Here is a 10,497-nt window from a genome sequence, read left to right as displayed (position 1 = left end):
GTTGCCATGGGCTTCAAGAACCTTATTCTAATTGCCTGGAAGTCAGTCTTTCACGAGCAGCCTTCAGGTGAAGATGAAGAACTCTCTGTTCTGCCTGTACCATGCCTGCCTAGAAGCTATCATGCTGCTACCTTGATGATAATGGACTCATCCTCTAAACCTGTAAGCCAACCCCAATTAAATGTTGTTTTTTGTAAGACGTGCCATTGTCAGGGTGTTGGTTCACAGCAGTAAAACACAAAATAAGACAGTTACTCCCCTCAGACAAGAACCTATAACCAGGCTAAAAATCAATATAGCCAACATAGTAGCAGCTATGGGCACCAGAGTTCTTTTCAAAAGAACCACTCCAGTGGCATGGGTATTTATGGGTAGAAATATGGAGAATTTTCCTGACAAGGGGATAACCAGAGCTTAAGTGACCCTGATAACTGTGGCAGGAGAGGAGGGAGGTTTGATTCTAGAAGCATTAGCAAAAGTGGGCAGGGAGGAGTGCAGTGGGTACTGTGGAAATCAAGGTGTCTTCAATAAGACTGCTGGACCCATGATTGAAGGACCAGATCTTGATCAAGGCTTTGCTATAGACCTCGATGAAGACTCTGACAACAGTGAAATTTATGTGCAAGGATTAAGTGACAATGTGACTTTGGATGATCTGAAAGGCTTCTTTAAGCAGTGTGGGACTGTCAAGATTAACAAAAGAACTGGACAAGCCATGATCAATATCTGCATGGATAAGGAAACAGGAAAGCCTAAATGTGATGCCACAATGTCCTACAAAGCTCCACCATCTACCAACAGTGCCATGGAATGGAGATGGAAAAGATGTTCAATGAAGCAAACATAAAGATTCTCTAGCCCGAAAGAAGCATCTAATGAACAGGGTGCAGGGTGGCATGCAATCATGTGAGGGCAGAGGGATACCACCACCACTTTGTGGAAGTTCTGGCTCCCAGGTGGTCCTGGAGGAACCTTGGTTTATATGCCAGGACATGGAGGAAGTAGCAGAAGCTCCTCCACAAAAGGGTCTCTGAGGCTCAAGAGGGAATCCCTTTGGAAGGCAAAATGTCCAGCAGAAAGCAGTGTCTGGCAGTGTCTCAATCTGGGCTGTGGAAACCAAATTTCACCTGGAGAACAGAATGCAACCAGTATAAGGCCCCTAATGCTGAGGGTTTCTCCCTCCACCATTTCCACCTCGGGGTGGTAATCATAGCTGAGGCAGCCCTGGTGGCATGCAAGCAGGAATAGTTGAACTGTGGGACTGACTTTGATTATCATAGCTGAATATTCAGAGGTGGTAGAGGTGGAGACACATAAGACTTCTGAGGAGGCCTCAGCATGGACTAGGTTGGTTTTGGTACAGGAAGACAAGGTAGTCATAGTGGCCCTCCTGGACCTTTATTGGATCAGACTGAAGGAACAGGCAGACTTGGAGGTCCTGGGAAATTGGATAAACATGAGCACCATCAGCAACACAGAGACTGGCCCTACTAGAGACATGCAGAGCTGCATTGATGACCAGATTTAGTTTTTAAAATAGAAAATGTTTTAAAAGTATAATTCCATGTTTATTATGTTAGTGAGAATATTATGTTTATTCTTTGCTTGTACTTTTTATTTTTATCATTGTGAAGAAACATTAAAACAAGCTAAATAGTGAAAAAATCCACAGCCATATGTATTTTTAATTGTTACAGTGGTAGTTTTGCTACTGAGTAGAGTCTAAGTGTTTGATACCACCAGAAATCTATGTATTCCATTACTCATAAACCATGGATTAAGAATCATCACTATAGAGCAAGTCACAAATCCAACCAGGAAAATAATGTGTACCCCAATAAGAGTTATGCTAACAATGTGGCAATGGTAGTCTTACTAAAATGGACATTGGTGAAGTTCACAGTGTAAAAAGCTTGATAAATTTATTCCTCCAACATCTTGAATGTACTCAGGAGTTATAAAAAGTAACCCAACAGTTCTGAATTGTCTGAGTCAATATGAGCTTGATTTCTCATGTCCCATCTCCAAAGTTTGTGATACATTCAGCAAGAAGGACTTGCTATTACATTCTGGTTGGTAGTCAGGTTCAATGACAATTGTGTGAATTATTTTGGGTGTTCCCACATACTCAGAACAAATACATAAAAGAAGGTATTCTACTTACAAGTTCTTTGTCAGTGACTTATGGTTTCTGAGATGAATGTAACACTGTTAAGGATAAGCCCAAAGAAAGACTCACACAGACAAGCATACAAATACTGTCCCTTTTCACTTTTGATCATCCTAAGTGTTGTTCCCTTCTTTCCACCCTCATCTCTTTCCCCAGTTTGTATAATGGGAAGTAGTCTTCAGAGATGTTTAAAATATACCATGAGCATAAATATTTGAGAGATTGCATATACATATATGTATATATCCATATACATCCTCCCTGAAGCTGACTTTGAAACTGAGGGCTGATCTTTTTAACTGAAGACTGCTTTCCCTCCTGCCACCTCCTCTACTCCTCTTGTCTTTTGCACAAAACTGTGTCAGCCTCTTTCCAGAGTTCCAGCGGGAGGGGCTGAACACCTTTTAGAACAATATTTAAAAGACTGTGAGCACAACACAGTGTCTTCAATGCAGTTGTGATATGCACATTGTGATTACTTTCTGTCTTAGCAACCATTTTTAACATTCCAAGAACTTCTGCCACTTGGAGCAGCACATATTAGCCTAATGGATACTGTTGCAGCATGGAGGAGAAACCCAGGATTGGGCGTGCCTTGCTGAGAGCCAGCAGAGCCCAGGCAGGCTCCACTGTGGGAGAGCTCAGTGCTCTGCACCAAGTCTTAGCCAAACAACAGGGAGATTCTAGGAAGTTAGCCAAAAACAGAAAAACTATTCCAGGCTGTGAAGGTTTTCAGCTTTTGTTTCTTAGAACAACTTTACACTTATTTTTATTTTGTACTTTTTCCATCAGATGTGACCAAATAAGACAGTGAGATGTCTGAGACAGCCCCACCTCCCATGGCCTCATGAATGTTAGGCAAATGTGCTACCATTCAGCCCCAGCCCTCAGCCCAAATTTGTTGCATCTCTACCCCTTTCCTTACTGCTCAAAGATCGATCTTGCTGCCCCTTAGTGTTGTGGTGACCTCTTAGAGGTCACCTGCCCCCAAGGGAGACAGAGAAAGGAAAATTATGTTTGTGCCACTGATTGAGCCACATGAACATCATCTCATAGCTCTTTCCTGAAGCTGAGGTCTCTAAAGTGCCATCTCACTGTGCTTTGTATCGGTCAGTGCTAGAGAAATCTTGAATAGCTTATGTGAAAAAAAAAAAAAAACTTTTTAAATTTTACATTATTTTGAATGTTTTTGTTTTGGGGGGTTGGGTTAGTTTGGCCAAGTCATTGGCAGTGAGAATTCTTTGCAGTCTGTGGGCTAGTGGTGTGCTCATCCTTAAAGTGTCCCCACCTGTACTGGGTATTCCTGGTTGTCAACTTGACTCTATTTGCAATGAACTACAATCCAGATTTGGAAGGCTCACCAGTGACCCTTATCTACAGGCTTGGAGATAGAAGTTTCTGATCTGGATCTTAGTATGGAGATCTTGAGCATAGTGGCTATGGACTCCAGAAGATTAAATCTCTGAGTTCAAGGTCATCCAGGATTAAAGGTGTGGTGGAACACACCTTTAACCTGGGCTACACCTTTCATCTGCGATTAAAGGTGTGGTGGAACACGCCTTTAATCTGGGCTACACCTTCTGATGGAGACAATATAAGGACATTGGATGAAGGGAGCCTTGCTCTTGCTCCTTCACCTGCTTGCTGTGTAACTGCTAGATCCTTTGACTTCCATTCACAGCTACTACTGAATCAATTGTCATTGTATTCCACACAGTATTGCTTCTGACCAAGGAACTCATTTCACAGCCAGAGAAGTGCGACAGTGGGCCCACAATCATGGAACTCATGGGTCTTACCATGTTCCCCATCATCCTGAAGCAGCTGGTCTGATAGAAAGATGGAATGGCCTTTTGAAGATGCAGTTACAGTGCCAATTAGGTGGTAACAGCATGGAAAGGCTGGGGCAGAGTTTTTCAGAAGGCAGTATATGCTTTGAATCTGAATTTGCTATATGGTACTGTTTCCCCCATAGCCAGGATCCATGGGTCTAGGAATCATGGGTGGAAAAGGGAATAGTTCCACTTATTATCACTCCTAGTGTCACTCTAGGAAAATTTTTGCTTCCTGTCCCCATAACTCTAGGTTCTGCTGGCCTAGAAGTTTTGGCTCCAGAGGGGGGAGTGCTCCTACCAGGAGCTACAACAAACATTCCATTGAACTGGAAGCTCAGACTTCCCCTGGTCATTTTGGGCTTCTAATGCCCTTAAACCAACAGGCTAAGAAAGGAATAACAGTGTTAGGAGGGGTGATAGATCCAGATTACCAGGGGGAAATTGGATTGCTTCTTCACAATGGAGGTAAGCAAGATTATGTCTGGAATGTAGGAGATCCCTTAGTACTACCATGTCCTGTGATTAAAGTCAATGGGAAACTACAACAGCCTAATCCAAGCAGGATGACATAGGACACAGACCCAGGAATGAAGCTATGGTCAATCCTCCAGGAAAAGAGCCAAGACTTGCTGAGGTGCTTGCTGACGGTGAAGGAAATACAAAATGGGTAGTACAGGAACATCCCTCCATGGCCTCTGCATCAACTCCTGCTTCCTGACCTGCTTGAGTTCCAGTCCTGACTTCCTTTGGTCATACTCAGTATGAGTTCCAGTCCTGACTTCCTTTGGTCATACAGCAGTATGGAAGTGTAAGCTGAATAAAGCCTTTCCTCCCCAACTTGCTTCTTGGTTATGATGTTTGTGCAGGAATAGAAACCCTGACTAAGACACCAGCCAATTGTCATGTTCAGCTGGTTTCTTCTCGGCCTGTTAGGTGGGCACCCTGCAGATTCCTGGCTAGTTTGTACTCTCCTCTGACCAGAGAAAGAGAACTGTGTTGTGCTACTGTTTTAATACTGAATATTGACAAGTGACAATTTGAAATAAAGAACCAGTCCCTTCAAAGAAAAAAAAAAAAAGAAAATCAAGTCTTTGCAAAAAATAGAAATCAAGTCTGTTAATCTCACTTCTGAAACAAGGCTTTCCTGAACTCACTCCCTTATACTAACCACATACCACATACACACACACACACACACACACACACACACACACACACACACACACTTTCCTTTTCTCTGTTCCCACTCTCTTCCTTAATTTACTAGGATGGCCTCAAGGTTATAGACAGGTGTGAATCAGCACACTCATTCAGTACTTATTTTCTGTAACCCACTGTAACTAAGGCCATGCTAGAACTATGCTGTTGAGTACTTTAACCCCTGGAAAGGACAGCACTTTGAATAACTTTTTGTTCTCTCCTTCTCCATACACATGGGTCCTACCTAGAGTTAGCACTCAGGTTACTATTAATTTGTAAAGCTCTATAATTTTTAAAAAGATTTATTATTTTATTTTATGTATATGGCTGTTTTGCCTGCATGTATGTCTGTGCCCCTTTTGTGTGCCTGTTGCCCTCAGAGGCTACAAGAGGGCATCAGATCCCAGGGAACTAGAGCCACAGACAGTTGTTGGCTTCCATGTTGGTATTTGGATTTGGACCTGGGTCCTCTGGAAGAACAGCCAATGCTTTTAACAACTAAGCCATCTCCCCAGCCTCCTAGTAAAACGGTAAGCAAGTCTGCCAGCCCTAAGCCTTCAATACCACCCTGCTGAGGAATAAGTTTCCAACACACAACCACTATCCAAATCAGAGGACCATGCATTTTCATTGGCCCAAGTGTTTGTTTAGATCCTAAGCAAAGCTTATCAGTGTCCTTGCAAGTCACAGTCTAAATGTGGATTCTATTCAGAATGTTCTCACAGCATCCCCAGGTCACCTCCCCACAAGCATAGAGCATAGAGTGCGAAAACATAGAGTTCGAAAGAAGAAGGCCTTAGCACATAGACCCAAGCTACCTAACCCTGACTGTGGATTTCTCAGCATCTAGACCTGTGAGAAGTAACTACCTGTTAAAATTATTAGAAAAACTAGAAAACAAACTTCAGAGAAGCCAGGCTCATAGATGGCATTTGCTGCTCAAAGTTCCCCAGAGGGCCAGCAAGATGGCTCAGCAAGTAGATAGACTGGCTCCACACAGTAGGCAGAGAAAACAGACGCACATACACATGCCATAGCACAAATGCCACCCTCCTTGGCATAAAATATAAATATAATCATGTTTTTTCAAAAACAGTTTAAAAAGGAGAGAAAACCCCCACATAAGACTCTTTAGAAAAACAAAAACTTGCAAAAAAGCAGAGACCACTGACAGTAAGGACTGAACTAATTTTTACTACTATAAATATGATAAATACAGAAAACAAACAAAATAAGATCTCTCTTAACTGAAACTGGCCTTCCACTCACAATCCTCCTCCCTTAGCCTCTCAAGGACTAACACAAAAGTATCATTACATCTGGACAAAAATAAATGTGGGGGGTGGAGAAGAGTGGGGGCTTAGTAGGTAAAAGTGCTACTCACTACAGGGGAGGTGGCTCTGTGGTGAAGAGTATGGACTGCTCTTCCAAAGGACCTGAGTTTGATCCCTAGCACCATGTCAGGAGGCTCACAACTTCCAGCAATTTCAACTGCAGGGGATGTGGCACATCTGGCCTTCTCCATCACCTGTACTCACACACATACTGATGCACAGACACACACACAGATGTAGGAGATGGGAGATCCTCATGATCACAGGTAAGCCTTCAAGGAAACCAGGATTGTTAACCATGCAGGGTTAACTCTTCCGAGGAAGGGTTCCAGAACCTATTTTCTACCCAGAAGGCAGGGAGTGCAGCTGGTTAACAGGCAGGTGCCATTTGTATGGTCACACCTGTCTCCCCAGACTCTGAGCATTTATCTCCCTCTATAGTACCACCCTTGCCCAGACCCAATTAATCTATAGAACTTATCTTTATAGAAGAGGTCACATGTACTTTACAGAGAGTTTCGATGGAGTCATGCCTTAGGCTTTATTGTGCATACAGAATTAAGTATCACCAAAAAAAATTTGTCTGAACTCTTCGAGCCATCGAATTTGCACATAGCCCTGCACACATAGACATGACTAAAAGAATAAAAATATATTGGGGGCAGGGTTGGGCAGAGGGGAAGACTAGCTAAAGAATCTGGAAATCTTAACTCTGGGTTCTACAAAACACCCTTCTTCCATGGTCCTCTTCTCTACATTATCCTGGGAGCCAAAAGATGAATAACACAGGAAGAGATTAGTCTAGAAAGTGCTTGAGGCAGTGGGAAGAAAAGAAGATTAGCTCAGAGGACCTCTTAAGCATCAAGGCCTGGAGTCAGAGGGTGAAATGAGAGCAGCCAATGACCCTGAACTGGGGAGCTATCAAGACTACCCAGAGAGACCAGAAGCCCAAGGGTTTCCAGTATCACCTCCCGGTACAGGGTCCCCTGAGCTAGAGCAGGCTGCCTGGACTCCTCTTGGGTAAAAGCCACATCCTCAAAGGTGAAAGACACCTGAAAAGTCATTAAACATATTAGCACTGGCTTCAGGTTTTCCCTAAAAATACAGAGATTAATGCCCAAACTGCACAGCACATCCTGAAGGCTATGCTGTTTCATGGGCCACAAGGGATGAGACAGGCTGTCTGGAGCATTAATGGCTAGTTTTAATTGACAACTTGACACAATCTAGAATCACCTAGGAAGATAGTCCCGGTGAGGGACTTCCTAGAACAGGTTGACCTGTGGGCACATCAGTGAGATTATGTTGATAATCTTGATTCTGTTAAGTAGGAAGACCCAACCTAAAAGTAGTTGACACCATTCCTAGGTTTGAGTATCAGAATGTATAAAAAGGGAAAAGTGGAGTCACTGAGTTGGCTCAGAGGGCAAAGGCACTTGAGATCAAGCTTTACAACTTGATCTCTACTCAGGAACTTTACCAAGGAAAAGGCAAGAACTCAACTCCCAAAGTTGTCTTCGGGCCTCCAAATGCAAACCCATACTTGCACTCACTAATAAGAATGCATGTAGGGGCTAGTGAGATGACTCAGTGGGTAAGAGCACCCGAATGCTCTTCCGAAGGTCCATTGTTCAAATCCCAGCAACCACATAGTGGCTCACAACCATCCGTAACGAGATCTGGCGCCCTCTTCTGGAGTGTCTGAAGACAGCTACAGTGTACTTACATATAATAAATAAATAAATCTTAAAAAAAAAAAAAAAAAAAAAAGAAGGCTGGAGAGATGGCTCAGAGGTTAAGAGCACTGACTGCTCTTCCAGAGGAGAGGTTCTGAGTTCAAATCCCAGCAACCACATGGTGGCTTACAACCGTCCATAATGAGAACTGATGCCCTCTTCTGGGGTGTCTGAAGACAGAAAAAAAAAAAAAAAAAAAAAGAATGCATGTAACCTTAGAATGAATGAAAGTCCTGGGTGTGGCAGCTTGCACCTTTAACCCCAGCATTTCCAAAAGCAGAGCTAGATGGGTCTCTTGGTTTCAGGCCTGAGAGGGCTACTTGGTGAGACCCTGCCTGAAACCAAACAAGCAAACAGAAAACTAGGGGAGCATAAGCATGCACGCATGCAATTATTGTTCTTGGTGGTTCTGACCCCAAACATGCTGTAACCAGCTCTCATAGGCTCCTGCCACAATGACTTCCCTGCTGTGATGGATCTGGATTTGTGAGCCAAGCAAACCCCTTTTTTCCTCAATGCTTCTGTCAGGGAATCTTATCACATAGGAAACAAATCTAAGGCAGGCATAATATATAAGTGTGAAGGGCAGATGCCTCCTAAACAGGAGCTCTTAGAAAGTAACTAACAGCAAAGTTAAACCGTGGGCTGTGAGAGAGGGTCTGTTGTGGATGTCACAGGCATGACAAAATAATGATGATGGGACCAAAACCAACAACCTTACAAACATCATTTCTTGAGCTTCACTGATCCAGCTAGTTTCCTGCCCTTGCTGAATGCTGCCAAACGCCTCAATTCTGAAGTCGATAAACCTAGAGTTTCAATCTAAGCTCCTGGAACTACTATTCAACAGCTGTGTAACATTAGGTACCTCACTTCATCTCAGAGCCTCTATTTCCAGAGAAACACAGTAATTCTCATGTCATGGGCAACAGCTATGAGGAAGGAAAATAAAACAAAACAAAACAAACAGAAAAAGGTACCATGGGTATAAAAATACCCATGGAATAGAGATGAGCTTTCTGAAAGATAAATCATATCACATTTAACTTGTCTAGCTTCTGTTAATTAATACAGTCTATGGTAAATATGGCTGGTACCTATGTACAGGTCAGTGACTTGATGCTAAAAGATATCCACAAGTTGCTTATTTTTGTTAAGGTCATAAGTAGTCCAAGCTGGTCTCAAACTTGCTAAGTAGCCAGGGCTGACCTTGAACTCCTGATTTTCCTGCCTCTGCCTCTCCAGTACTGGGATTACAGAAATAAATAAAAGGAGTGCTACTTGGGCAAGTGAGATGGTTCAGAGAATAAAAGAACTTCCCTCAAGCCAGACCACCTGAGTTTGATCCCCAAAACCCATATGAAAGTAGGAGAGGGGCTGGTGAGATGGCTGAGTGGGTAAGACGCTCTTCCAAAGGTCCTGAGTTCAAATCCCAGCAATCACATGGTGGCTCACAACCATCCGTAATGAGACCTGATGCCCTCTTCAGGTGTATCTAAAGACAGCTACAGTCTACTTACATATAATAATAAATCTTTAACAAACAAACAAAAAAAAGTAGGACAGGACCAATTCCTGAAAGCTGTCCCACAACTTCCACACTTGAGCCATTGCTTGCATGTGAGTAGACCCACAAACACTTGACATACATAAATTGTTAAGTTTTTAATATTTTAAATGCTTTCATTTTATGTGCATTGGTGTGTTGTCTGCATATGTGTCTTTGTGAGGGTGTCAGATCTCTTGAAACTGGAGTTCCAGTTATCAGCTGCCCTATGGGTGTTGGGAATTAAAACTTGGGTCCTCTGAAAGAACACCCAGTGCTTCTGACCACTGAGCCATCTCTCCAGCCCAAACTTTAAAAAAGCTTTCTAAAAGTGGCATCTGAGTAGAAATGTGACATAGAATGGTCTTCCAGAGATCTGAAGACTGAGGCGGAGTAAACCTCAAAGATAAAAGCTGGAAAAGCAAAGGAAATGTTGGGTCAGATTGGTACACCTGAGTAGCAGTGAGTCAGACCGGGAATCAAGATCCTAAGAAGTCAGTCAGAATGGCTAAGATCAAAAATTCAGGTGACAGCAGATGCTGTCGAGGATGTGGAGAAAGAGGAACACTCCTCCATTGTTGGTGGGATTGCAAGCTTGTACAACCACTCTGGAAATCAGTCTGGCGGTTCCTCAGAAAATTGGACATAGTACTACCGGAGGATCCAGCAATACCTC

General features: G+C 43.1%; 1 pseudogene; it reads left to right on the top strand.

Annotated features, from left to right (window-relative positions):
- Window positions 1–255: 255 nt before the first annotated feature.
- Window positions 256–1,494, top strand: LOC147003589 (RNA-binding protein EWS pseudogene; annotated as a pseudogene).
- The last annotated feature ends 9,003 nt before the right edge of the window (window positions 1,495–10,497 follow it).

The sequence above is a fragment of the Mus caroli genome, unplaced genomic scaffold, assembly GCF_978045245.1.
Source record: "Mus caroli unplaced genomic scaffold, Mus_caroli_1 scaffold_8, whole genome shotgun sequence".
NCBI lineage: Eukaryota > Metazoa > Chordata > Mammalia > Rodentia > Muridae > Mus > Mus caroli.
Note: the sequence above shows the minus strand (reverse complement) of the source record. Positions and strands in the feature narration are given on the sequence as shown.